This window comes from Tachyglossus aculeatus, chromosome 2 (genome assembly GCF_015852505.1).
Source record: "Tachyglossus aculeatus isolate mTacAcu1 chromosome 2, mTacAcu1.pri, whole genome shotgun sequence".
Taxonomy (NCBI): Eukaryota; Metazoa; Chordata; class Mammalia; order Monotremata; family Tachyglossidae; genus Tachyglossus; species Tachyglossus aculeatus.
The window spans coordinates 56,867,931-56,894,105 of record NC_052067.1 but is presented as its reverse complement, the minus strand read 5'-3'; the positions used below and the strand labels follow the sequence as shown (position 1 = coordinate 56,894,105).

General features: G+C 42.5%; 1 protein-coding gene and 1 non-coding gene across 2 annotated transcripts in view; one reads left to right on the top strand and one right to left on the bottom strand.

Annotated features, from left to right (window-relative positions):
• The window catches only part of PRKN (parkin RBR E3 ubiquitin protein ligase), an 857,446-nt gene that overhangs the window by 409,747 nt on the left and 421,524 nt on the right, over nt 1–26,175 (top strand). The gene's annotated exons all lie outside the window — the stretch shown is intronic.
• LOC119924246 lies at nt 10,166–10,303 on the bottom strand. Its single transcript, XR_005449078.1, has one exon. It is a non-coding gene; the product is annotated as a small nucleolar RNA SNORA7 (small nucleolar RNA).

Genomic DNA, 26,175 nt, shown 5'->3' with positions numbered 1-26,175 from the left:
TGTGTGTGTGTATGTGTGTTGTATTGATGATGATGATGATGATGTTGTAGGGGATGTACCTAAGTTCTTAAGGTGTACTGCCTGAAAAGCATAGGTGATGCAGGAGGGAGAGAAACAAGGGAGAGATGAGAGATAAACCAAGGAAGGCTTCCTGGAGGAGATGTAATTTTAGCAGAGCCTTGAAGATGGGGAAAGTGGTGGTCTGTCAGAGATGAAGGGGAAGGGAGTCCAGGCAGGAGCAAGAGTGTTAACAAGAGACTGATGGTGAGAGAGATGTGGGTGAGGGATATTGCGTAGGTTGGGGTTAATAGAGGGAAGCGTCTGGACTGGATTGTGGTGGAAGAGGATTGAGGATAGATTGTGGGGAGAGAATCTTAAAGCCATTCATTTGAATAAGTGCATTGTTCCTAATGGGTTACTTGAAAAAAAGGCTAGTGTTATTAGGGAGTATATAGCTGACCCTGTGGTTGGATATGCAGTACTTAAGGCATCATCATATGGGATTTCTCCAAACATTCAGACTGTAAGCTCCTGTAGACCATAAACTCATCATAATCAGGGACTGTGTCTGTTATTACTGTCATATTGTACTCCCCCAAGCACAGTCCTCTGCACACAGTAGGCACTCAATAAATGTGATTGATTCAGTTTCCTTTGTCAAAGGTAATGTACTGGACTGGATGGATCATTGGTTTGATACAAAAACAATCATTTTTGTTCTTATTTTTACTCCCCCTCCATTCTCTTCTTTCTACCCTCCTCATACACACTTCTTCCTGCTGGAATAAGTCAAAGGGAGGGGAAAACAATGGTGAAACAATTGATATATATAGATATCTCTCTCTCTATATATATATTTTAGAAAAATCGGTGAAATATGTGAGAAAATCAAGAGGAGAGAAGTTTCTTAATCCTTAAAGCTAGTCTATCCTTAGAGCAGAACCCAAAATTCCCTTTCCTTTCAGAATCATCTTTGGCCAATTCTGCTCTGGTTTAAGAGTATTTTGGGGAAGGATTTTTTTCCGCCAAAATTTGCATGGGAAAAAACTCCCACTTGCCAGGAAGAGTAGCTCTGGTGGGAAAGTCCTGCAATAGAGGTGCCTGTCAGGCAGATTCTCAGGCCAGCCAGGGTCAAGCAGGGACAAAAATACATGTCTGCCCATGTGGGTTCAAACAAAGACCTTTTAGTCAGACTGGAAACAACTCCACAATTAGGTTACCAATCCCCTTTGCATTGAACTAAGAAAAAAGGCTGTTTTTGTTGCACCTCAAAATAATATTTTCAGGAATTGTATTTTTCTTTATTTTGTGGAAAGGATTGGATGTGCTTACATGCAAATTCAACCTCAGTCTATTGTGAACCAATGAGGTGAACACTTTTAATCGTTTTTCCTCATATGGGTGTACCCTAGACAAGATAAATATGAAAAATCTTCAATAAAGATTAATTTCTAATTCTGTCTCTCTAATGATCCATAGGCTGAGTAAAAGTTCAGATGGAAAAATAAAAAGCAAGCAGAATCCTTAAACAGTAAAGCTGTCAGGGAAGGTTCATTCCTTAAAAAACTTTTGGAAAGCATAAATTTCTTTAAATTTCTTCAAATTTCTTCATATATTGCTCATTCCACACCTAAAATAACCCCAAGTCTTTCCTTTTCATTGCAAAAGGAGCTTATCCCATAGGATTAAGTGATTGATGTGGTAAGTAATATTAACCGAATGGTAAATTACCATAGATAGACTCACTCTAACTGTAACTTTTGTATTTTTCTCTTCGGATCAGTATTCAGCTTCGTAATGACCCTCATTTTCCATAATAAGAGAAAAGAGGAAGAAGGAAAGCAGTTGCAGGGAGATTACAGCAGAAGGGCAGTAGCTCACATTAAATGGATATTTGAAGCCAGTAGGTTCAGAGAAACAGAGAATAAATACTCCATTCCACACTGTGGGCACGTAAAGATTGGCCTTTGCCATACTGAATATGCTTGCCACTTGCAGGAGCTGTTACTCCCATCATAAACACAGAAAGAAAAGCTTTTCCATGTATTTATGCTGGAAGTTCTTCATTAACCCCATTTCTCTCTCTCTCTCTCTCTCTCTCTCTCTCTCTCTCTCTCTCTCTCTCTCTCTCTCTTTTATGGCATTTGTTGAGTGCTTACTGTGTTTCAAATAGTGTTGTAAGCGCTGAGGTAGGTGCAAGTAAAGTAGTCTCTGTCCCACATGGGGCTCACAGTCTGTGTAAGAAGGAGAACAGGAAAGGGTATCCCCATTTTTACATGGCTTAGTGGAAAGAGCACGGGCTCGGGAGTCAGAGGATGTGGTTTCTAATTCCGGCTCCACCGCTTATCAGCTGTGTAACTTTAGACAACCTAACCTGATTTTTTCAGACCCCCTCTCCCCCTCACCCCCACCCCATTTGCCTAGGCTGTCAGGATTCTTCATGGCTGGCTTGCAGTGCCTTGGCCCAGTGATGGCAGGAGCCAAATCAATCACCAAGATCTTCAGGCTCTGGTCCTTATTCTCCCTAAGAAAGGTGACCCAGCAACGCTTACTGGGCAAGTCAGTGAGGGTCCCTCTGGGGCCTGCGGGCATCCCTGTTTGAACCAGGTTGGCAGGACCGTGGCAGTGACTGGAAGCTCCGCCACAGAGGATAGAGCAATTTTTTGGTCCTTTCCCGTAGTGCATCGCTCACCTCAGACCAGACACCAGCTAAGAAAGTCACCGTATCTGAATTTTCCAGGCCCCGTATGGAATCTAGACTGTCAGGACTCTCCTAGTCCACTGCCACCAGCACTAGAAACTGATCCCTGGACTTGTCCACCATCCACCATCACCAGTAGCGCATAACCAACAAACACTTAACACAACCACTAGTAACATAAGTGAATTCCTCCCTAGTGGGAAGTGTTTGTAGGTGGGAGCTATGTGCTTCACCATGTGCTTCACAAGGACAGTGGCTACTGGGGTCCTCTTTTTGTGAGGTCATTTTAGGGACATGACGCAGTGTGATGCTGTTCCTTACTCTCTGACTGACTTTGCAATCCATGCACCCAATCTCACTGTTACCTCTGTCTCTCTCCTTTTTGTCTGTCTGTCTCTCCTTACCATTTACCTTTGATCTTTTTCTCTTCCCTAATCTTGGACCACTGGATCCACCCCCGAATAGCCCCCTTCCCTCTTTTAGCCCCATCTCCCCACTCCAGAAACCTTGACCCCTTCCCACTTGGAGTTCCAGAAAATTTTTGTGTGTTGCATAGTTAACATAGCCCTAGGGACTGTCCCTGTGACTAGTACTGGGGCCTAGTGACAAGAGCCCAGGCCTGAGAGTCAGAGGCATTATCCTGCTTTTTTTTTCTTTAAAGGTATTTGCTAAATAGTATGTACCAGATGCTATACTAAGTGCTGGGGTAGATACAAGTTAATCAGGTTGGACACAGTCTGTATCCCACATGGGGCTCACACTTTGAATTCCCATTTTACAGGTGAGGGAACTGAGGAAAAGAGAAACTAAGTGATTTTCCCCAGGTCATAGAGCAGACAAGTGGAGGAGCTGGGTTTAGAACCGTGGTCCTTCTGACTTCTGGGCCTGTGCTGTATCCACTAGGCCCTCTTGCTTTTCAAGGCTTTGTGCATGTTGTATGACCTTGGGCAAGTCACTTAACTTCTCTGTGCTGCAGCTGGCTCATCTGCAAAATGGGGATTCCATACCTATTCTCCCTCTTACTTAGTCTGTGAGCACCCTGTGGGACCTGACTATCTTGTACTTACGCCAACACTTAGTATAGCTCAGTACAGTACAAGCTTCCTAAAATGTGATTACATGATTGCATTCTAGAAGCAACATGGCTTAGTGGAAAAAGCACGGGCTTGGGAGTCAGAGGACATCATCAATCGTATTTATTGAGCGCTTACTATGTGCAGAGCACTGTACTAGGACATGGGTTCTAATCCCGGCTCCACCGCTTGTCTGCTGTGTGACCTTGGGGAAGTCACTTAACTTCTCTGTGCCTCAGTGACCTCATCTGTAAGATGGGGATTAAGACTGTGAGCCCCACTTGGGGCGACCTGATTACCTTGTATCTACCCCAGCACTTAGAACAGTGCTTGGCACATAGTAAGTGCTTAACAAATACCATTATTATTGTTATTACATTGCTTGACATACAGTAAGCACTTGAAAAATATGATTATTATTATTATCATTACTGCATTGACAGGGGGCTTGCCACTTCCTGTAGACTATAAGCTCCTTGTGAGCAGGAAGCATAACTACCAACTTTATTATATTGTATTTTCCCAAGTACATAGTACCTTGCTCTGCACACAGTAAGTGCTCAGTCAGTACCATTGATTGATCAAACACGCCCCTGGGCACTCCTCCTAAATGACCTATGATTGAGTCCTGAAGCAGCACCCTATACACTGATCTCGCTTGGCATCCCCATCTAGGTGAGAAGTATAGCAAAGTTTTTCTGATATCAGATCAGTCCAAGAAAGAATCCCCGACAGACTCACATCACTTTTGAGAGGCCAGGATCAGCTCCTGTCTTGGCATTATGGCAGTAAATGTGCCTACCAACTCCCCAGTGCTTAGTACAATGCTCTGCACACAGTAAACATTCAATACCATTGCTCAATTACAATTACAGGGTGCTTTCCTGAGGGGAAGTAATGAAGGCCATCGCCAAGTTTTTCCTCAAAGCAGGTGGACACTGATTCATGTCAGAATGTTCAGAGTTAATTGGAAAAAAGGGGTGTAACAAGAAAGATTTCAAGAATAGCAAGAAATATCTGATCTCTGAAACATGGAAAGATAATTATCCACCTTACCAAGATCAATTTGCAAACCAAACCATCAATTAGGGAATCCTACTACCATAAAACCCAAGAGAGCTTTCATGAGAATCAACATGAGGAGATTTGAGGGAGAGTAAATATATGCTTTTATATCGAGCTTGAGTCTGTGCTTGATGAAGTAGGGAATTGCTGCTCCCTTTAAAAGGTGATCCATCACCTTAGCTTCTCCTCCTCCCTCCTCCCTCTACCTTTCAGGATGTACAAAACTGTCTGTTAAGGCAGGAACAAACAGCTTGGCCCAGTGGAGCAAACATGGGCCAGAGAGTCAGGAGTTCTCCGCTCTAACTCCTGCTCTGTAACCTGCCTACTGTATGATTTCGGGCAAGTTACGTCTCTGTGCCTCAGTTTCCTCATCTGTAAAATGGGGATTAAGCACCAGTCAGTCATTCGTATTTATCGAATTCTTACTGCGTGCCGAGCACTTTACTAAGCAGTGGGGGGAGTATAATGTGACAGAAACAGTCCCTGCCACGGTGAGCTTACAGTCTAGAGGAATGCCTGTCCCAGTAACCTCCCAGATTGTGAGTCTGATCCCACTATGGGAAAGTGATTGTGTCCAATCTAATGGTATTGGATCTATCCCAGCGCGTAGTACAGTGCTTGGTACCTAGCACTTCACAAATACCAGTCGTTATTACATCTGTAGCCATTTGGCTACCCTGTAGGCTGACCTCCTTCTGTCAAGCACAGAACCTGGCAGCAGACCCGGGGCCTGAGCTCCTGGTTTTCCCCAGAAGGTCACGGAGTCTCCACACTGTGGTTCTTGCTTGCTTGTGCTTGTTGCCAACTTGTACTTCCCAAGCGCTTAGTACAGTGCTCTGCACACAGTAAGCGCTCAATAAATACCATTGATTAATTGATTGCTTCTGGCCCAGTGTTCTGCACAGTGTTCTTATCTGGAGCCATCGCCAGAAGACCCCCACAGCCCCTTACTGGTCCACTTTTGGTGATCCCCAGGGGTTTCAGCTTAACACATACTACAAGAAAATGTGATGAGGCTTACTATGTGTAGTAAGCAAACAACAAATACCACAAAAATAAAGGAGACATCATGATTTTCATAGAGAAGTCATGAATTTTGGACGTTTTTGGACTTCTGTGAGGTGGGGAAACATTGCCCTGAGAAGCAGCCTGGCTCAATGGAAAGAGCATGGGCTGTGGAGTCAGAGGTCATGGGTTCAAATCCCAGCTCTGCCTATTGTCAGCTGTGTGACTTTGGGCAAGTCACTTCACTTCTCTGTGCCTCAGTTCCCTCATCTGTAAAATGGGGATGAAGACTGTGCGCCCCCTGGGGGACACACTGATCACCTTGTAACTTCCCCAGCACTTAGAACAATGCTTTGCACATAGTAAGTGCTTAATAAATGCCATTATTATTATTACTATGCCCCAGTGAGAGTCTTGTTAGCCCTACAGTGGCAACAGTGAGAGAGAATAGAAGGTATGGTGGCAGTAAATCATTCAGGAAGTCATTCCATTGTATTTATTGAGTGCTTACTGTGTGCAGAGCACTGTGCTAAGCACTTGATTGAGTACTAGAGAACAATATAACAGACACATTCGCTGCCCACAATGAACTCATTCCCACTTTTCCTCTTTCTCCTCTTGATTTCTCCATCACCCCATTCCCCTTTCTCCATTCTCCTTCTCCCTTTCCCTCTCTCCTCTAGAGCATAAATTCATGTGGGCAGGGATCATGTCTACCTGCTCTGATCGGGTCTACCAACTCTATGGTATTGTACCTTCCCAAATGCTTAGTACAGTGTTCTGCCAACAGTAAGCGCTAAATAAAGCTGTGTGGTTTAGTGGAAAGAGGCTGGGGATGGAGGACCCAGGATCTAATCCTGACTCTGCCATTTGTCTACTGTGGGAACTTGGGATAGTCACTTCACTTCTCAGGTGAGGCTCACCTGTAGCATGGGGATTAAATCCCCCTTCCTTCCACTTGTGAACTCCATGTGGGATAGGGACTGTACCCAACCTCCTGATTATCTTGTGTCTACCCCAGCACTTAGAACAGTGCTTAATACATATTAAATGCTTAACTACTACTTATTATTATTATTATCAAACACATGTATTGAGTGCTTACTATGTACACAGCACTGTACTAAGGGCTTGGGGAAATACAGTACAACAGAATTAGTAGACATATTCCTGTCCATAACAAGCTTATGCCTCACACTTGTTCCTCAATCTCCCTAAATCAAAGCTTCCTGTTTGTCCATTTGCTAAGCCTGAGTCCCCATCTCCTGAGGTGATTTCTGAGACTGACTGTAACACTCAATCAGGCAACGTCTATGTATGTGGCACTGAATTATTAATAATGATTATGATCTTTCTTCATAACATAGTTTGTGCCAAGCACTGTTCTAAGCATTGGGGTAGGAGGTTGGACACTGTCTTTGTCCCACGTGAGGCTCACAATCTAAGTAGGAAGTCAAACGGGTATTTGTTCACCATTTTTCAGATGAAGAAACTGAGGCACAACAAAGTTAGGTGACTTGCCCATGGTCACATAGCAAGCAATTGCCAAAGCAAGGATTAGAATCCAGGTCTTCTGCATCCCAGAGGCCTTTCCACTAGGCCATGCTGCTGCTTTTAAGTTTCTTCTTCTGGTTTCATACACTTCCCATTATTGAACAAGAATTTCCTTGTCCCCAAAATGTCCCCAAATTCTTCACTGAGTCTGAGAGAATTTCACTTTTAGACTGGACCCAAGCCTTTGAAATACTGATATTTATTCCCAGAGGGGCCCTGGACCCAACTAGATATTGTTCTGCTCAATTTTTGCTTGCATTGTTTCCCTGGAATTGGCACTGACAAAGATACTCTTACACCTAGGATGTTTTTTTAAATGGTATTGTTAAGTGCTTACAATGAGCCAGGTACGAAGCGCTGGCGTAGATACAAGCTAATCCGTTTGGACACAGTTCATGTCCATATTGGGCTCACAGTCTTAATCCCCATTTTACAGATGAGGTAACTGAGGCACAGAGAAGTGAAGTAACTTGCCCAAGATCACGCAGCAGATCATCATCATCATCAATCGTATTTATTGAGCGCTTACTGTGTGCAGAGCACTGTACTAAGCGCTTGGGAAGTACAAATTGGCAACATATAGAGACAGTCCCTACCCAACAGTGGGCTCACAGTCTAAAAGGGGGAGACAGAGAACAAAACCAAACATACTAACAAAATAAAATAAATAGAATAGATATGTACACGTAAAATAAATAAATAAATAGAGTAATAAATATGTACAAACATATATACATATATACAGGTGCTGTGGGGAAGGGAAGGAGGTAAGATGGGGGGGATGGAGAGGGGGACGAGGGAGAGAGGAAGGAAGGGGCTCAGTCTGGGAAGACCTCCTGGAGGAGGTGAGCTCTCAGTAGGGAGATGTAGCAGATGAGTGGGAGAGCTGGGATCCAGGTCCTTCCGACTCTTTGGCCTGTGCCCTATCAAGTAGGCCACACAGTTGTCTAGTGCATTAATCAGATCATGAAGAACTACGTTGTCTGATGTTCCGCGAGGCAGGCACAGTACGAGTTAATATATTCTCAAAGCCAACAGTCAACATCTTTCTACCTAATGCAGATCATGAATTGTAATCGATAAATCTTACAGTGCTTACAATTCTCTCAGTTAAAATGGTGAGCCCACTCACTGTTCAATTTTCCTAGGGAAAAAAAAAAGCCCGGCAAATCTTAGGAGGGCTACCTTTATTTTTTATTCATTTCTTATTTAGTTTGCAAGGGTAAGTACTTCGACAGATTGTTTTTGAAATGATTTTTGCACCCGCCATATTTCATTGTAAAATCTTCAGAGTGTAACCGTTTCTTTTTAGTGTTCCTCTTGCTATCACCACGTACATAAACACAACTTCTCCTATACATTAAACGTTCATTGGCAATCCCGCCCATTTCTTTTGGTTTCCACTAGCACTTTTTCATATGAGAATATATTTTCCTAACAAATACATTGAGCATATGCACTGGTATTGCCGAAACATAGTAAATGATTTATAAAATGGAGAATTATCCTCTCAGGATAATACATATGCAATTGCTTCCATAAAATTAGGCAATAAACCCGTCTGGGAAAGCATGCTAAGTTCAATATATGAATATGTTGTTATTGTCTCTATTTTAAATGTGCTTTCCAAATAATTTTTTCTTTACCTTGAACTGCCTTAATAACAGGGCCATTCTAAACTGTCTTAGACGACCGAGTGTCTATTCTTCTTTTAAAACCTCCAGGTAAGGAATTTCCGCAACCTCAATTCATTGTTCAATCCAATGTTTAACACATCTCAGTGCCAGAAAAATCCTTCTTTATATCTCTAATACATCCTCCTTGCCGAACTACAGCCCATTTTCTCTTGATTTGCCCTTAAGGAAATGGAAGATAGTAAGTCACTTTCCTAAGCCTTCGCTTTGTTGAAAATAGTAATTTTCTCCACCGTAGACTCCTTATCTCTTTGTTAAATAGTTCTGTTTCCTCTGAGATAGCTTCCACTCAGTGATTGTGAGTGTCCATTCAGGATATTTTGTATTCCATTCTGGCTACTTTAGGATGCAGATTTGAATAACTGTGATTTACCATGGCTAGGCATCAGGCAGTTGTTGTTGTTAATGGTATTTGTTAAGTGCTTACTATGTGCCAGGCACTGTATTAAGCGCTGGAGTAGATACAAGATAATCAGGTTGGACACAGTCCCTGTGCCACATGGGGCTCACAGTCTTAATCCCCTTTTGACAAATGAGGAAACTGAGGTAGAGAAAAGTAAAGTGACTTTCCCAAGGTCACACAGAAGAGGAGTGGTGGAACCAGGATTGGAACCCAGGTCCTTCTGACACTCAGGCCTGTGCTCTATCCAGGAGGCCACGGTTGCTTCTCTGTCTGCCCTTTAAGACTACCGGAGGCACCCACTCATGTCCCCTAGCATTCTTGTGCTTCCTTGGCTACTGTATTAGTAATTCATTTGCATGACAAAGAAAACTCTATTGTAACTGTTTACGATTACGGTTTGTTTCCTCCTTAATGCTAATGAATAGGGAGTATGAACATATTCTTGTCTTGTCTTATGCTGTCGAGTCATCTGAACCCATAGCGACATTGTGGACACATCTCTCCCAGAACACCCCACCTTCCATCAGCCATCGCTCTGGTAGTGTATCCATAGAGTTTGCTTGGTAAAAATATGGAAGCGGTTTACCACTGCCTCCTTCCGTGCGGTAAACACGAGTCTCCACCCTCGACTCTCTCCCGTGCCGCTGCTGCCCGGTATGGGTGAGTTTTGACTTGTAACTGATTACCTTCCACTCGCTAGTCACTGCCCAAGCTAGGAATGGAATGGGTAGGCCTCTGCTTGACTCTCCCTCCCATAGTCGAGACTGGTAGAGTACTGGAAACTCTCCAGGTGCCACTCTGCGAGGGGGTGAACGCATTCACCAATACTGAAACCCCTGGGCTGGTGCACTTGGGATGTGTAAACAAATTATAGGTATAAGGCTTACACTAAGGTAATGACCTGTGATAGGGTGGTAAGGGAAGATAAAACAGTATTTGCATTATGAGAAGACCAACAGGGCATGAACTGCCCAGAGATCAACCAATCAGTGACATTTATTGAGTGCTTACTGGGTGCAGAGCACTGTACTAAGCACTTGGGAGAGTACAGTGTGACAGAATTCATCAGCACGTTCCTTGCCCACAGCAAGCTTACAGTCTAGAGGGGAGACAGACATTCGTATAAATAAATAAATGTGCGTAAGTGCCATGGGGATGAGGGAGGGATGAATAAATGGTGCAAATCCAAATGGTGCAAAAATGTAACCTCCGTGTTTTTGGAAGAGTATTCTTCCCACTCAGTAAAAACCATTGATTGATGTATTTTTAAAGATAATATAGGCAGCATAAGTATAGTGACTTGGTCTTGACCCCTAATTTATATCAAAGTTCCAAAAACTAATTTAAAAAAAGAAACTCATTTTCTTTATTGCCAGTGTAGCGGAGTCACTTTTTTATGTTGGTATTGGTGGGTAAAACTCCCTGTGCCAATGATGATAATAGAAATTATAACAATCAATCAGTCTATCAATCCTATTTATTGAGCACTTACAGAGTGCAGAGCAATGCACTAAGGATCTGAGAGACTATGGTACAACAGAGTTGGTAGGTATGTTCCCTGCCCACCAGGCGCTTACAATCAAGAGGGGGAGACAGACATTAAAATAAATTAAGAATATGTACGTAAGTGCTGTGGGGCTGAGGGTGGGGTGAATATCAAATGCTTAAAGGGTACAGATCCAGAAATTAGGGCTTAATCAGGGAAGGGACCTCGTTGGAGATGTGATTTTAATAAGGCTTTGAAGATGGGGAGATTGTTGGTCTGCTGTATGTGAAACGGGAGGGATTTTCAGGCCAGAACTAGGACATAAGCAAGGAACTGGTGGTGAGATAGATGGGATTTTTCACATAGTGATCAGGTTGGCATTAGAAGAGTGAAGCATGAGGGTTGGGAAATCACCAAGGTAAGATAGGAGGGGGCAAGCTGATTGAGTGCTTTAAAGCCAAAGATAAGGAGTTTTTATTTCACACTGCAATGGATGGGCAACTACTGGAAGTTTTTTAAGAGTGGGGAGAAGAGAACTGAACTTCTTTTGGAAAAATGATCTGGGTAGCTGAGTGAATTGGGGGCTGGAGTGGGGAGAGGCAGGGGGATGGGTGAAGAGGCTGATGGCCTAGTTAAGTTGGGATAGGAAAAGTGCTAGGATCAGAGGAAAAGACTGATTTTAGTGATATTGTTTAGCTAGAAATAATTGGACCTGTCGAACAATAGAACATGTGGGTTGTATGAGGAGATGAGGATAATCCCAAGGATGGTGAGACGTGGAGGTTATTGGCATTACCTTCAGCAATGGGAAAGACATGGGAGGACAGGATTTGGGTGGGAAGATAAGGAGACCTGTCTTAGCCATGTTAAGTTTGAGGTGAGGGCGGGACAACCAAGTAAACATGTCCTGAAAGCAGGAGGAAAACTGAGTCTGCAGCAAAGGACAAAAGTCAGGGCTGGAGAGGTAGATTAGGGAATCATCCATCTGGAAATCGTAGTTGAATCTGTTAAAAGACTATTTATCTAATGTTTATTCTCTGTCAAGACCATTGTATGAGTCAGGAAGTTACTGGAGAATTAATTTCACAAAGCTGTTTTCTGATTCTACTTTTGGAAAGTACTGTGCCAAGATGTATTTCCTGAACTAAAAATACCTCAAACACATTGACGTAGGCATTCACAAATGCTTTCTCCTTTGTCATTGAATCAACCACAGTGGAATCATTACATGTGTTTCAGTTGTTTGTAGCTCTGTGGGGTCATGACACGAACCTCCGACCTACTTTTTATTTCCTGATCGATGAAGATGCAGCCACAGTGGAGTGTAAAATAATATTCATGTACCTTCTGTCAAAAGGAAAAAAGAGAGAGAGAAACTTTTTGTGGGAAGAGAGAAATACAAACAAGATTGCTTTTGATAAAAGATTGATGAAGAGGTGTTCAGCGCTTGCAGGAGAAAACATTTGTGAAAACAATTGATGTCAGGAGTTTTTGATAAGACATGCAAAAAAATTCATTTTAATATGTATTGCCTGTTGCGAAATTGATAGGCAGTTCCTGTGTGGTGAGTTCAGGAGAAAGGAGATTGGTTCAGGCAGATTCATTATTTCTGCCTCTGTTCTTTTCATTTTTACAAGTCTACCTCTCCCCCCAGTCCTCCTCCTTGCCCCCGCCCTTTACAATTTTTAATAATGTAATTTTACTGTCAATTTTTTTATGAAGCGTCTGTACTCATCCATCCTCGGGGTAAGGATAAAAATAACTTCTTGAGAACAGAAATCCAAACCTAACCTGTTCATGGGTCTATATAAACCAGCTGGAAGGATAAAATCAATTTTCCAAGTAGTTCAGCACAGTATGGTAGTGTAGTGGAGGATTTGCCTGTAGAAAACTTTGAGTTATGGTACATGTATGTAAAATAATATGTACACAGGTAAACCTGCCACTAGACTACTAAGCGCTTAGACAGTCTTTTTAATAAAGCTTTCAAGGCTGTATGATATACCTATATACTTTACCTTGACTCTGATGTTTTATATGCCTGCTTTGTGCCTTATTTCAATAAAGGGTAAAAATCCAGAATATCTTTATACATATATAATACACAACACATTTATTCTAAAATCACGTATCTCTCATAACAACCCTGTGAAGTAGGGAAAAGCAAGCATTTTTACAGTATTGTTTTACAGGTGAGGATGCCGAAGGATAGAGAGATTAAATAATAATAATAATAATAGTATTTGTTAAGCACTTACTATGTGCCAAGCACTGTTCTAAGCACTGGGGTGGATACAAGGTAATCAGGTTGTCCCAAGTGAACCTCACAATCTTAATCCCATGCATGCAAGTTGCAAGCAGACTGCTGTAACAGGACCTCAATTTCCAAGCCCACAGGCAAATGTCCTGTTGCCAGTGGTCTAACCTGATCCTGCTTGAAACCAGAAAATTACTTCCCCAATTTGGTCCTATTCAGATATTAAACTGTAAAGGGCACAGTGGATGGAGTGCAGTCCTGGGAGTCAGAAGGTCATGAGTTCTAATCCTGGCTCTGCCATTTGTCTGCTATGTGACCTTGGACAAGTCACTTCACTTCTCTGTGCCTCAGTTACCTGATTAAGACTGTGAGCCCTATGTGGGACAGTGACTGTGTCCAAGCTGATCAACCTATATCAATCACAGTGATTGGCACATAGCAGTGAACTAATATCATAATAAAAAACTTGTGGGAGTATCTCTGCTGGAAGCATTAAACTTATTTTTGACTAAATGATAGATGGGTAAGTGGCTTTTCATGTCTTTTAAATAATTTGAAACCAGCAAACAGGATAAAGAATCTTCTAGAGTTGCAGTGAATGGGAGAAGCAAAGGCAGGGGGATTAACCCTTCTGACTCACACTGTAGAGATGTCTCACCTTTGAAAGAGAAATCTTGCCACTGAAGGTGATCTTGAAGGTGATGCAATATGAGGCAAACTGTTTGACAACACAGAGACAAACTTTTATCCCAAGAGTGGGAGCCAAACATTCATTATCTCCTTACTAATCTCTAGTTATGAGAGCTCTTGTAAGGTTTGCTCCAAATCAAGAATCTTGTTCATCATCATCAAACTTTCAGTTCTTCACCAAGCCTCAATCCCCAAATCTCCCCCACTCTCTAAGGGTTGAGATGTCATTGACGATTCATCTTACTATTGAGGAACCATAGAAGAAAATAAAATGGGGGGGGCATTTTTTTTGCAGGTAGGTAAAAAGACCCATTCTTAAAATAGACTTTCTTCATATATATTTTAGGAGGTACCTCACTTGTTCTAATCTTCAAAGGCATCCTTCATTTGTATTGAAATAGCCAGCTTAGTCTTAAAGTTTGTTGCTTGACAAGATTTTAGGGGATCTAATTATTTTCCTAAGGAATGTTATTTAGATGGATTAGAATTATCTGAGTGACTATTAGGTGAAATTTCAATACAACGTTGAACCCAAACTATGATTCAGAATATCAGTCATCTAAAACTCGCCATCTGAAATGCATGTCCAAGACTGAGCTCCTTATATTCCCTCCCAAACCCTGCCCTTTCCCTGACTTTCCTGTCACTGTAAGCGGCACTACCATCCTTCCCGTCCTCCCGTCTCACAAGCGTGCAAACTTGGTGTCATCCTCAACTCCACTCTCTCATTCACCCCTCACATCCAAGCCGTCACCAAAACCTGCCGGTTTCAGTTCCACAACATCACCAAGATCTGCCCTTTCCTCTCCAACCAAACCACTACCTTGCTCGTTCTATCTCTCATCCTGTCCCGACTGGATTACTGCATCGGCTTCCTTTCTGATCTCCCATCCTCCTGTCTCTCCCTACTTCAGTCTATACCTCGCTCTGCTGCCCGGATTGTCTATCTGCAGAAGTGCTCTGGGCATGTCACTCCCCTCCTCAAAAATCTCCAGTGGTTGCCTATCAACCTTCGAATCAAGAAAAAACTCCTCACTCTTGGCTTCAAGGCTCTCCATCACCTCACCCGCTCCTACTTCACCTCCCTACTCTCCTCTTCCAGGATAGCCCGCACACTCCACTCCTCTGCCACTACCTCCTCACTGTGCCTTGTTCTCGCCTGTCTCACCATCAGCCCCTGGCCCACGTCCTACCTCTGGCCTGGAATGCCCTCCCTCCACACACCTGCCAAACTAACTCTCTTCCTCCCTTCTAATCCCTACTGAGAGCTCACCTCCTCCCAGAGGCCTTCCCAGAGTCAGCCCCCCCTTTCCCTCTCCTCCTCCTCCCCTCCCCACCGCCCCTCACTCTACGCTTCCCTCTTCCCCTCCCCACAGCACTTGTGTATATTTGTACATATTTGCAGAAGCAGCATGGCTCAGTGGAAAGAGCCCGGGCTTGGGAGTCAGAGGTCATGGGTTCAAATCCTGGATCTGCCACTTGTCAGCTGTGTGACCTTGGACAAGCCACTTAACTTCTCTGTGCCTCAGTTACCTCATCTGGAAAATGGGGATTAAGACTGTGAGCCCCACGTGGGACAACCTGATCACCTTATATCCCCCCAGCGCTTAGAGTAGTGCTTCACATATAGTAAGCACTTAACAAATACCATTATTGTTATTATTATCATTACTCTATTTTGTTAATGATGTGCATATAGTTATAATTCTATTTATTCTGTTGGTATTGACACCTATCTACTTGTTTTGGGGTTTTTTTTGTCTGTCTCCCCCTTCTAAACTGTGAGCCCATTGTTGAGTAGGGACCATCTCTATATGTTGCCGATTTGTACTTTCCAAGTGCTTAGTACAGTGCTCTGCACGTAGTAAGTGCTCAATAAATACGATTGAATGATTGAATTCAGAAATGGTTTAGGCATTTGACTTCAGGGGCTGGATTTGTTGCTTGAGTGAAAGGCATCCACTTCATGGAGGTGATGAAGGTAGTGGCTGCTATAAGCTTGACTCCCAGCCGGTCGACTTCAGTAAATTCATCCCCAAAGCTTTTTGATTGGGACAAGTAGCCGTATCTATCCCACACCATTTTCCTTGCATCTGGAAAGTGCTGGAGGTGGAGGTAAGATGACTGCTCTACTCCTTGCCACCAGAGATTGTATCTACCAACTGTACTGTATTATACTTTTCCAAGTGCTTAGTAATCTGCTCTGCACACAGTAAGTTCTGAATAAATACAACAATAGATTGAGCTCATAAAGTAGAATGTTTACGATCCTCAGATTTCATCCAGCTTCTAATTGCCCTCCCTAGTGGTACTAATTTGCAGAGAATACAGCTCTAGAGATCAATCAGTGGTATTTATTGTGCGTTTACTGGGAAAATACAATCCAACAGAATTGGTAGACAGGTTCCCTGCTCACAATGAACTTAAAGCCTAGAGGAGTAGACAGGCACTAATAGAAATGAATTGCAGATATGTAAAATACTGTGGAGTTATCTGCATTTTAAGACCTTGTTGATAATCCCAATTTAGTATTTTAGGACAACTATAACACTGGTCAAACAATTTAAGAAATTGGTTGAGATATCTGGGGAGTAGTATTGTCTTTTTAATATGATCAGTGCTCTGAATACTGTTAATTTAGTCTAGAACTGGTACCTTGTTGATATACTATACTTTTTCCACTGAAGGCTCTCCAGACTTCTGGATTATGTTTTCAGTTGGGCTTGCTTTTTTAAGAATGCCTGTTTTGGCAAATCTAACTTTATTTTTCTGTCCTCAATGGTAGCATTTTTAAGTGGTTTGATTTGGATTTCATAGAACTGGAGCAAAATTTGTGGTGATATTCACAAATACAAGGGTATATACTTCGATAAATCAAATATCAGTCTTTAAGACCCGTCCACATATTTTTAAGTCAATCTAATGTAACTCTCATTTGTCATTTGCTGTCAGCTACCAATATCAGTATGTATTATACCAATGTAATATGCCATTCCCTCTAGACTGTGAGCTTGTTGTGGGCAGGGAATGTGTTTAGAGGAGCAGCTTGGCATAGTGGAGAGAGCACAGGCCTGGGAATCAGAAGGTCATGGGTTATATTCCTGGCTCCGCCACTTGCCTGCTGTGTTGCCTTGGTTAATTCACTTGACTTCTCTCTGCCTCAGTAACCTCATCTGTAAAATTCAGTAGTATTTATTGAGCACTTACTGTGTGCAGAGCACTGTACTAAGTGCTTGGGAAGTACAAGTCAGCAACATATAGAGACGGTCCCTACCCAACAACGGGCTCAGACCATGAGCCTTGTGTGGGACAGGGACTGTGTCCAACTCGATTTGCTTGTATCCACCTCAGTGCTTAACACAGTGCCTGGCACATAGTAAGCACTTAACAAATACCATAATTATTATTGTTACTCTGCCAGGAGCTTAGTAGTGGGCTCTGCACATGCAAGCACCCAGTAAATACTACTGATTAGTATGTTACAGTTGTATTTTGTTGCCATTCCCTTTTTTGTTAACACAAGTGAACACTTGATTGACTTCAGTGGTGAAAAGTTTCATGTGGATTTAATGTTCACTTTATAGTGTTTTTTTCCCATTGTAATATTGACTTATCAAGTTGTTAGTGTCAACTTGTTAAGATGTAAGTGCCATTGTAGATAGAGGAGTAGTTCCCGTCATTCTGAATTTCTAAAGTTAGAAGATTTGGTCTTTCTCTCCCCCACCTGCAGTTTCTTATAGTGGAGAGTAAATGGAACATCAATGGAAATCCTGGCATTCCTTACAGAAATAATTGCTCTACACTTTAAGCTGGTCGTGGGCAGGGAATCTATTTATCAACTCTGTTGTATTGTACTTTCCCAAGTGCTTAATACAGTGCTCTGCACACAGTAGGCACTCAATAAATATGATTCATTGATTGATATTTTAATATAATACTTTCATTTTCTTAAATAATTAATTTTTCATTTAGGTAATACAAAAATTACTTTAGCTTGCCCTCAAGCAAAGTTATGGACTTAATAATTCTGTAATATTAATAATTATATTTGAAAATGTATGTAAAGACACTCGAACATTTTAGGGAGTCATCACTCCACAAACTGAGTTAGTATCATAAACTAAGAATAACTCAAAGTGAATAGTCTTCAAATCCTTAAGAAAGTTTGGATTGAATTTAAATTAACTTGAGAAAGTCCTGATACTGTCTGCTAGGTTCATTTGTATCTCCAGTAAATGACTAACTCATTAAGGAGTCAGCCAATGGTGGGAAAGTAACCCAGCTTGTCTGTTTAATGAACAGCTTCCATACTAAATCTCTGTAATCTGTATATCATTGTTCAGTTTTTATTTTTTTAGTTTTCCAAGAGAGTAACTATTAGTCATAATCAAGGCATCTTTGTAAAGAAGTGACAATTATCTTCCAGAATGTGCTATATTATTTTAGGATTTCAATCTGCATAATCACTGAATGGGTAGGGGAGAGCATGGTATTTACTGATCGCTTAGTGTGTACGGAGCACTGTACAAAGTACTTGGGAGAATGCAATCTAACGGAGTTACAGACCTGATAAATACTCTTCCTTGTCTACAATGGTCTAGAGGGGGATGCAGATGTGCACATACTTGCTGAAGGTGGTGTGAATACCGAATGTCCAAAGGGTACAGCTCCAAATGCATGGATGACTCAGAAGGGTGATGGAGTTAGGGAAAAGAGGGTTTAATCAGAAAAGGCCTCTTGGAGGAGATGTGATTTTAATAATGCTGTGAAAGTGTGCATTGGGAGAGAAGTGGTGGTGTGTGTGTATAGAGGGGGAGAAAGTTCTAGGTCAAAGAGAAGGCAAAGGAATTAGGTTGGCTTTGAGTAGAGGGGGGAGTTCAAAGACTTCTACTTCCCACATTTGGTTCTGCTCTACACGGGCCCTGTGAACCTGAGGGAGTCATTGGAATTGAGATATATTTCACTGCTTTTTATTTCTCCTGCAGGAACTCTCTTATGCATTGACCTGGTTGTTGTTAAGAACTGCTTAAAGACAACACCATAATGTTTTGCACTCAGTTCTTCTAGAAAATAAGGGTAGCATTCTTGAAGAACTTGATGTATTGGGAAAATTGTGTTACATTAACCATTGGTCAAGGGGAATTTCATTAGCAGGTTAGGAGGCAGAGGGTTTGAAGTTAACATCGCCAGTATTAGACTACTTAAACCCTTGCCCGAGATATTGTGCTGTATTCATTCACTCATTCATTCATTCAATCGTATTTAATGAGCGCTTACTATGTGCAGAACACTGTACTAAGTGCTTGGGAAGTACAAGTCGGCAACCTATAGACACGGTCCCTGCCCAACAATAGGCTCACAGTCTAGAAGGGGGAGACAGACAACAAAACAAAACATGTAGACAGGTGTCAAAGCTATATGCACATCATTAACAAAATAGAATAGTAAATATGTGCAAGTAAAAAATAGAGTAATGAATCTGTACAATCATATATACAGGTGCTGTGGTGAGGGGAAGGAGGTAGGGCATGAGGGGATGGGGAGGAGGAGAGGAATCAGGGGGCTCAGTCTGGGAGGGCCTCCTGGAGGCGTTGAGCTCTCAGTAGGGCTTTGAAGGGAGGAAGAGAGCTAGCTTGGCGGATGGGCAGAGGGAGGGCATTCCAGGCCAGGGGAAGGACGGGGCCGGGGGTCGACGGCGGGACAGGCGAGAACGAGGCACAGTGAGGAGGTTAGTGGCAGAGGAGCGGAGTGTGCGGACTGGGCTGTAGAAGGAGGGAAGGGAGGTGAGGTAGGAGGGGGCGAGGTGATGGAGAGCCCTGAAGCTGTGAGTGAGGAGTTTTTGCTTGATGCGTAGGTTGACAGGCAGCCCTGGAGATTTTTGAGGAGGGGAGTAACATGCCCAGAGCGTTTCTGTACAAAGATAATCCGGGCAGCAGAGTGAAGTATAGACTGAAGTGGGGAGAGACAGGAGGATGGGAGATCAGAGAGGAGGCTGATTCAGTAATACTACAAAGTTGCAAAAACTCATTCAGTGGTGTATTCAGCTATTTCATCATGACATATTTGCACCACTACCTGGTATATCCTGTATATGTCCTTAGTCTCTGAGCCCTTGTGGGACAGGGATAGCATGGCCTATTGGACAGAGTACATGCCCGGTAGTCAGGAGGACCTGAGTTCTAATCCTGACTCTGACACTCATCTGCTGTGTGACCTTGGGCAAGTTACTTCACTTCTCTGTGCCTCGGTTACTTCATCTGAAAAATGGGGATTAAGATTGTGAGCTACACATTGGATTGGGTCCAACCCAGTTTGCTTATATCCACCCCATTTCTTAGTCCAGTGCCTGGCTTGTAGTAAGGACTTAACAAATACCACAATTACTATTACTATTATTATTATCTACCCCATTGCTGAAAACAGTGTTTACCACACAGTAAGATCTTAACAAATGCCATCATCATCGGCATCATCATTTATGATTCATCCTGCTTCCAATATTTTAAATAATTTTGCTGTATCTGTTCTGTCATTAGATGATAAGATTATTGAGGGCAGAGAACACGTGTCTTGTGCCTGTTGAACTCTCCTAAGTTTTGCATTCACTGGGCACTCAATAAATATCACCGATTGAATGATGATTTGTTTCGTTAAAACTAATACAAAGTCCTGAATGGTTATAGAACAATAAGACTGATGCAGAAGCTGAACAATATTGAATGGTATAGAACAATAAGACTGAGGCAGAAGTCAGAATGAATTGAATGGTATTATAATAATAATAGTGGTATTTAGTGCTGTGTTTCTGTGTGCCAGGCACTGTACCAAGTGCTGGGGTGGATACAAACAAATCAGGTTGGACATAGTCCCTGTCCCATGTGGGGCTCACAGTCGCAATCCCTATTTTACAGATGAAGTAACTGAGGCCCAGGGAAGTGAAGTGACTTGCCCAAGGTCACACAGCACACAAGTGGTTGGGGTGGGATTAGAACCCATGACCTATTGACTTTCAGGCCTGTGCTCTATCCACTATGCCATGCTGCTTAAGTGTAAACACTAGAACAATTGAGTCAGAATCTGAACAGTATTGACTGGTATGGAACAATAAGTCGTAGGCAGGAGCTGAACATTATTGAATAGTATGGAGCAATAAGGATGGGGCTGAAGTCAGAGAATTCAGGAGAATTCAATATTCAGAGAATATTAGTAAGTAAGAATTAGTAAAATGTCCCCATTCTCACAAATCAAACATAATATTTACAAACTGATCATCAGACCTGCCAACGGGAATATCCATGTGACCCAAAGATTTTTCTCAACCTTGCCGAAGTGCTTATATATTCATTGAAGCCTCCTATTATAGACATCTTTTTAACTGTAGGCATGACTGCCAGATTGTATCCAGGTCTCGTGGAATATTTGTTTTTCTCCGTCTTGGCAGTGGCATCTGCACACCCTCTAGGTATCCTGCTCTGTTTTGGAGGAAACAGACTCATTGGATGCTCATGGATACCTCAGAGCAATGTTTGATTGGATTTGGTAGCCAAAGCCTGAATGCTTTCTCTGAGAAGCAACTGCTGGTGGCATTTGTCAGCGTTCTTACTATGTATCAAGCACTGTTCTAAAGTCTGGGATCGATAAAAATCAGTCAAATCAGATGGAGCCCCTCTCCCATGTGGGGCTAACAGTCTAAAGGGCAGGGAAACCATGTATTGAATCCCCATTTCACAGATGAAGAAATCGAAGCACGGAGAAGTGAAGTAACTTGTCCAAGGTCACACAGCAGGCACATGGTGGAGCCAGGATTAGAACCCAGGTCCTCTGACTCCGAGGCCTCTGCTCTTTCTACTAGATCACGCTGCTCTCAACTATATCCAGCACTTCTTTGAAAGGGGGGAGCCCTTTCTTAAGCCAGTGTCGTATTTCTCAGTGCTGTGACATAGTATCTTATGGTGTAACTGGCAAGTTCATTTGGTGCTTTTTCCCCTGCTGGATCTCCTGATGCCTCAGTAATGCAATAATTGTTTTCTGCGAATTGGGTTCTCTGCTTCACCGATGCATGCTTCTGACACAAGAATGGAGGATTGATTCCCTGAGGAAGAAATCAGAAAAAAAGCTGGAATCAGAATATAAATTCCATTATAGATTTCTTTTTCATGCACTCTTGGTATCTGAAATTATTTGTTTACTCTGTGTTTTGACCTTGTTATCCAACCAGGATCTTCCTTTTGAGGAGGTGACATGGAAGAGTCACTGACTTGAAGCAATATGTTAAAGGAATTATACTCTAGAGCTCTTCCAGGAACTGCCAAGATTCAATTCATTGGCTCACATTCTTTAATTGACTGCAAAATCCTTTTGACTAAAGTGTAACGGTAATCTATAAAATAGTAACTTTTTGATTTAGAAAAGCAATGATTTTTTCTTTTCCACCTCAGGCTGGCTTCGGTTTTGTTTTCAGCATATTTTTTTTCCTTGATTGTCAATATTTAAACTATGTCCAGGAACTGCATATGAAGAGATTAATTCATGAGATGAAGCCTACCGTGCATACCAATGAGTTTTCTTTTCACATGATCTCCCTCCCCACATTAGTAGCAGTACTTCACTCTGGGTTGTTTTTCTAGGTGCTTTTCATCTCAGGTCAGATTAAATGATAATTTTAGACTTTCTGTGTCCATTTAGATTTTCAGGGGACAGCAGGGAGCACATATCACATAGCCCCTTACCAGCCCTTTTCCATTTTTCTCATCAGTGATATTTATTGAGCACTTAGTGTTTGGAAGATGACAGCAGATGTGAAACCCATGATCACTTCCCATCGGGATCTATCTATCTCCAACTGCACCTTTTGGGAAATTAATTCATTGATAATTTTTGGAAGACAGTAAATAGAAATCAAATGATGAAGAAATTGACAGCATCATAAGCCATGGAACAAGCTACTGTTATTTATACCTGAAATAATATCATTTATTCAGTCTGATCCAGTGTCAATCAAAGGTATTGAGCGCTTACTTGGTACAGGACACTGTACTGAACACTTGTGAGAGTATTATAATAAGGCAGAAGGAAGGAAGGGAGCAAGGGTTTAAATGTGGGTAAAAAGAAAAGGAGAGACAACAAGTAGGTTGCTATTAGAAGAGTTAAGTGAGTGGGCTGGGTTGTACTGAGAGAGGAGAAAGGATAAATAGTGGGGAGAGAACTGATTGAGGTCTGTGAAGCTAATGGGGAAGAATATCGGAAGAAATTTTCAATCATACTCAAATCTCCGTTTAAAATTTTCTGAAGGAATAACTTTCAGCCATTTTACAGTTTGAATACTGTGGGTTTTAAAAAAAACACAACCCACCATATGTAATCAATTTTATCCTGAGTTGTTTCTGAATCTTATTTGATTCTGCAGAAAATAATTAAATATAAAAGAATATGGATATTGACATACAGAAAAATATTGACATGCGTATATGTACCCAACTCCTGAATAAAAGATAAGGGACCAGTCTACCTAAAATAAAATTGTTGCAGCATCCAGTAATTTTATAGAAACCAACATCTGAAAAAAATCATGCACTTCTATTGCGTTGTTTAGTTGAGCCAAAGTACTCTACTTCCTGTCCACTTATACAGAGCTATTACTAACATGGTTTTAAGGGCTTTCTTAAATTCCGTCAATTTGACCAAGTGGAAATCCATTATTTGCAACCCTTGGATTTCATGATTCAGGAATCTGACCTATTGCAAAACTTGCTGGCTTAAGTATGAATACACGTGAGTTGTACTGGGCACATTCCAAATGACAGAAAGCCACATAGACCTGGGTAGTTGTTCTTTGTCTCATTATCCTCCCCTAAACTTTGTCCTTTCCCCTCTGCGTCCCCCTCCTTATGCTTCCCTTTCCTCTGTTTTCCCTCTCTTCCTCCCTCCCCGTCACTCTTCCCCCTCCCTCCCTTTCCCATTCTCCTCTCCCCTTTCCCATCTTCTTCCCTTTCCTCTTTTTCCTCACCTTCCCTCTCCCCCTCCTTCCTCTCTTTTCCTTTCTCCCTCCCCTTCTTAATCTTTCACTCTCCTCTTTCCCCTTCTCAGTGCAGAATTTAGAAACATGGAACAGAAGTGAAAGGTCCCTCTGCGCTCCATCTTCTGCTGCTGCCCATGTAGGGGAAGGGGAAGGCTGAGGTAAAATGAGGGAATGGGGCAGAGTTTGGACCTTCTCCCATGAGCTTCTCTTCTGCTTCCTCTTGCCCCACCCCAAATGTGCCCTGGCTTTAGCTTCCCAACTTTGTGGGGTTTAAGCATGTACATTTAGAATAGAAGGGGATATTGGATAACTAGGGGGAAGGAGAAGCAGATTCAGGATGAGGCACCTAGAATAAGGATGGCTGGACTAGGAAGGAGAGAGTGGAGCTCCTTGTCTGCTCACACTTGACCCTAAAGGGAAGCCAATTGAAGCTGCAGTAAATTCCAACAGAGCCAGCACAGCCTAGTGGGAAAAGCACGGGCCTAGGAGTCAGAGGACCCGAGTTCTAGTCCCTGCTCTGGCAATTGCTTGCTGTGTGACCTTGGACAAGTCACTTAAATTCTGTGAGCCTCAGTTTCCTCAGCCACAAAATGGAAATTCAGTACCTTTTCTCCCTCACACTTAGACTGTGATAATAACAATAATAATAATAATAATAATAATAATAATAATGGTATTTGTTAAGTGCTTACTTTGTGCCAAGCACTGTTCTAAGTGCTGGGGTAGATACAAGATAATCAGGTTGTTCCACTTGGGGCTCACAGTCTTAATCCCCATTTTACAAATGAGGTAACTAAGGTGCAGAAGTTAAGTGACTTGCCCAAAGTCATATAGTTGACAAGTGGAGGAGCCAGGATTAGAGCCCACGACCTCTGACTCCCAAGCCCGTGCTCTTTCCACTAAACCACATGATCCTCATGTGGGATAGGGACTGTGTCCATCTCGACTATCTTGTATCTTCCCCAGTGCTTAAAAGAGAGATAGACAGCACTTCCTCCAGTCTGGCTTCTGCTCCCTTCACTCTACAGAAACTGCCCTCTCTAAAGACACCAGTGGTCTCCTTCTTGACAAATCTTCTTTTGTCCTCAAGCTTCTCCTCAATTCTGATCCTCCTTTGTAACCTGTCAGATGTCTCGGACACTGTCGACCACCCCTTTCTCCTGAAAACATTATCCAACCTTAGCTTCACTGACACTGTCCTTTCCTGGTTCTCCTCCTATCTCTTCAGCCACTCCTTCTCAGTCTGTTTCACAGGCTCCTCTGCCTTCCATCTTTTAACTGTGGGAATCTCTCAAGGCTCAGTTCCGAGTCCCCTTCTATTCTCCATCTATACCCACAACCTTGGAGAACTTATTCACTCCCATGGAATCAACTGTTTTCCCTATGAGGAAAATTCCCAAATCTACATCTCCAGCCTGGATCTCTCTCCTTCTCTGCAGCCTCTCATTTCCTTCTGCCTTCAGGGCATCTCCAGCTAGATGTCCTGCTGACCCCTCATACTTAACATGTCCAAAACAGAACTCCTTATCTTCCCACCAAAACCCACAACTTTCACTGTAGATAGCACCACCATCCTCCCTGGCTCATAAACCCAAAACTCCGGCATTATCTCCACCCACCTCTCTAATTCAACCCACATATTCAATCTGTCACCAAATCCTGTTGTTTCAGCCTTCACAGCATTCCTCACATCCATCCTTTCCTCTCCATCCAAACTGCTATCATTTGTCCTGTCACACCTAGATCAGAGCATCAACTTCTCTCTGACCTCCCCTCTTCCTGTCTCTCCCCATTCGATTCCCTACTTCGCTCTACTGTGGGATTATTTTTCAACAAAAAAAGTTCAGTCCATGTTTTCCCACTCCTGTATTTGCATGTCCACATCCAACAGAAACTCTTTACCATCGTTTTTAATACACTCGATCCCCTTGCACCCTCCTACCTTATCTCCCCGATTTCCTAATACAGCTCAGCTTGCACACTTTGGTAATTGACTGCAAATCTACTCACTTTACCTCAAGCTCATTAATCTCACCGCTAACCTCCTGCCCACATACTGCCTCCGGTCTGGAACAGCCTCTCTCTTCATATGCTACAGAAGATCACTCTCCCCACTGTCAAAGCCTTACTAAAAGCACGTTTCCTCCAAGAGGCCTTCCCTGACTAAGCCCCCATTTATTCTCCCCCCCTCACTTCTGTGTCCCCCTTGCACTTGGATTTGCACCCTTC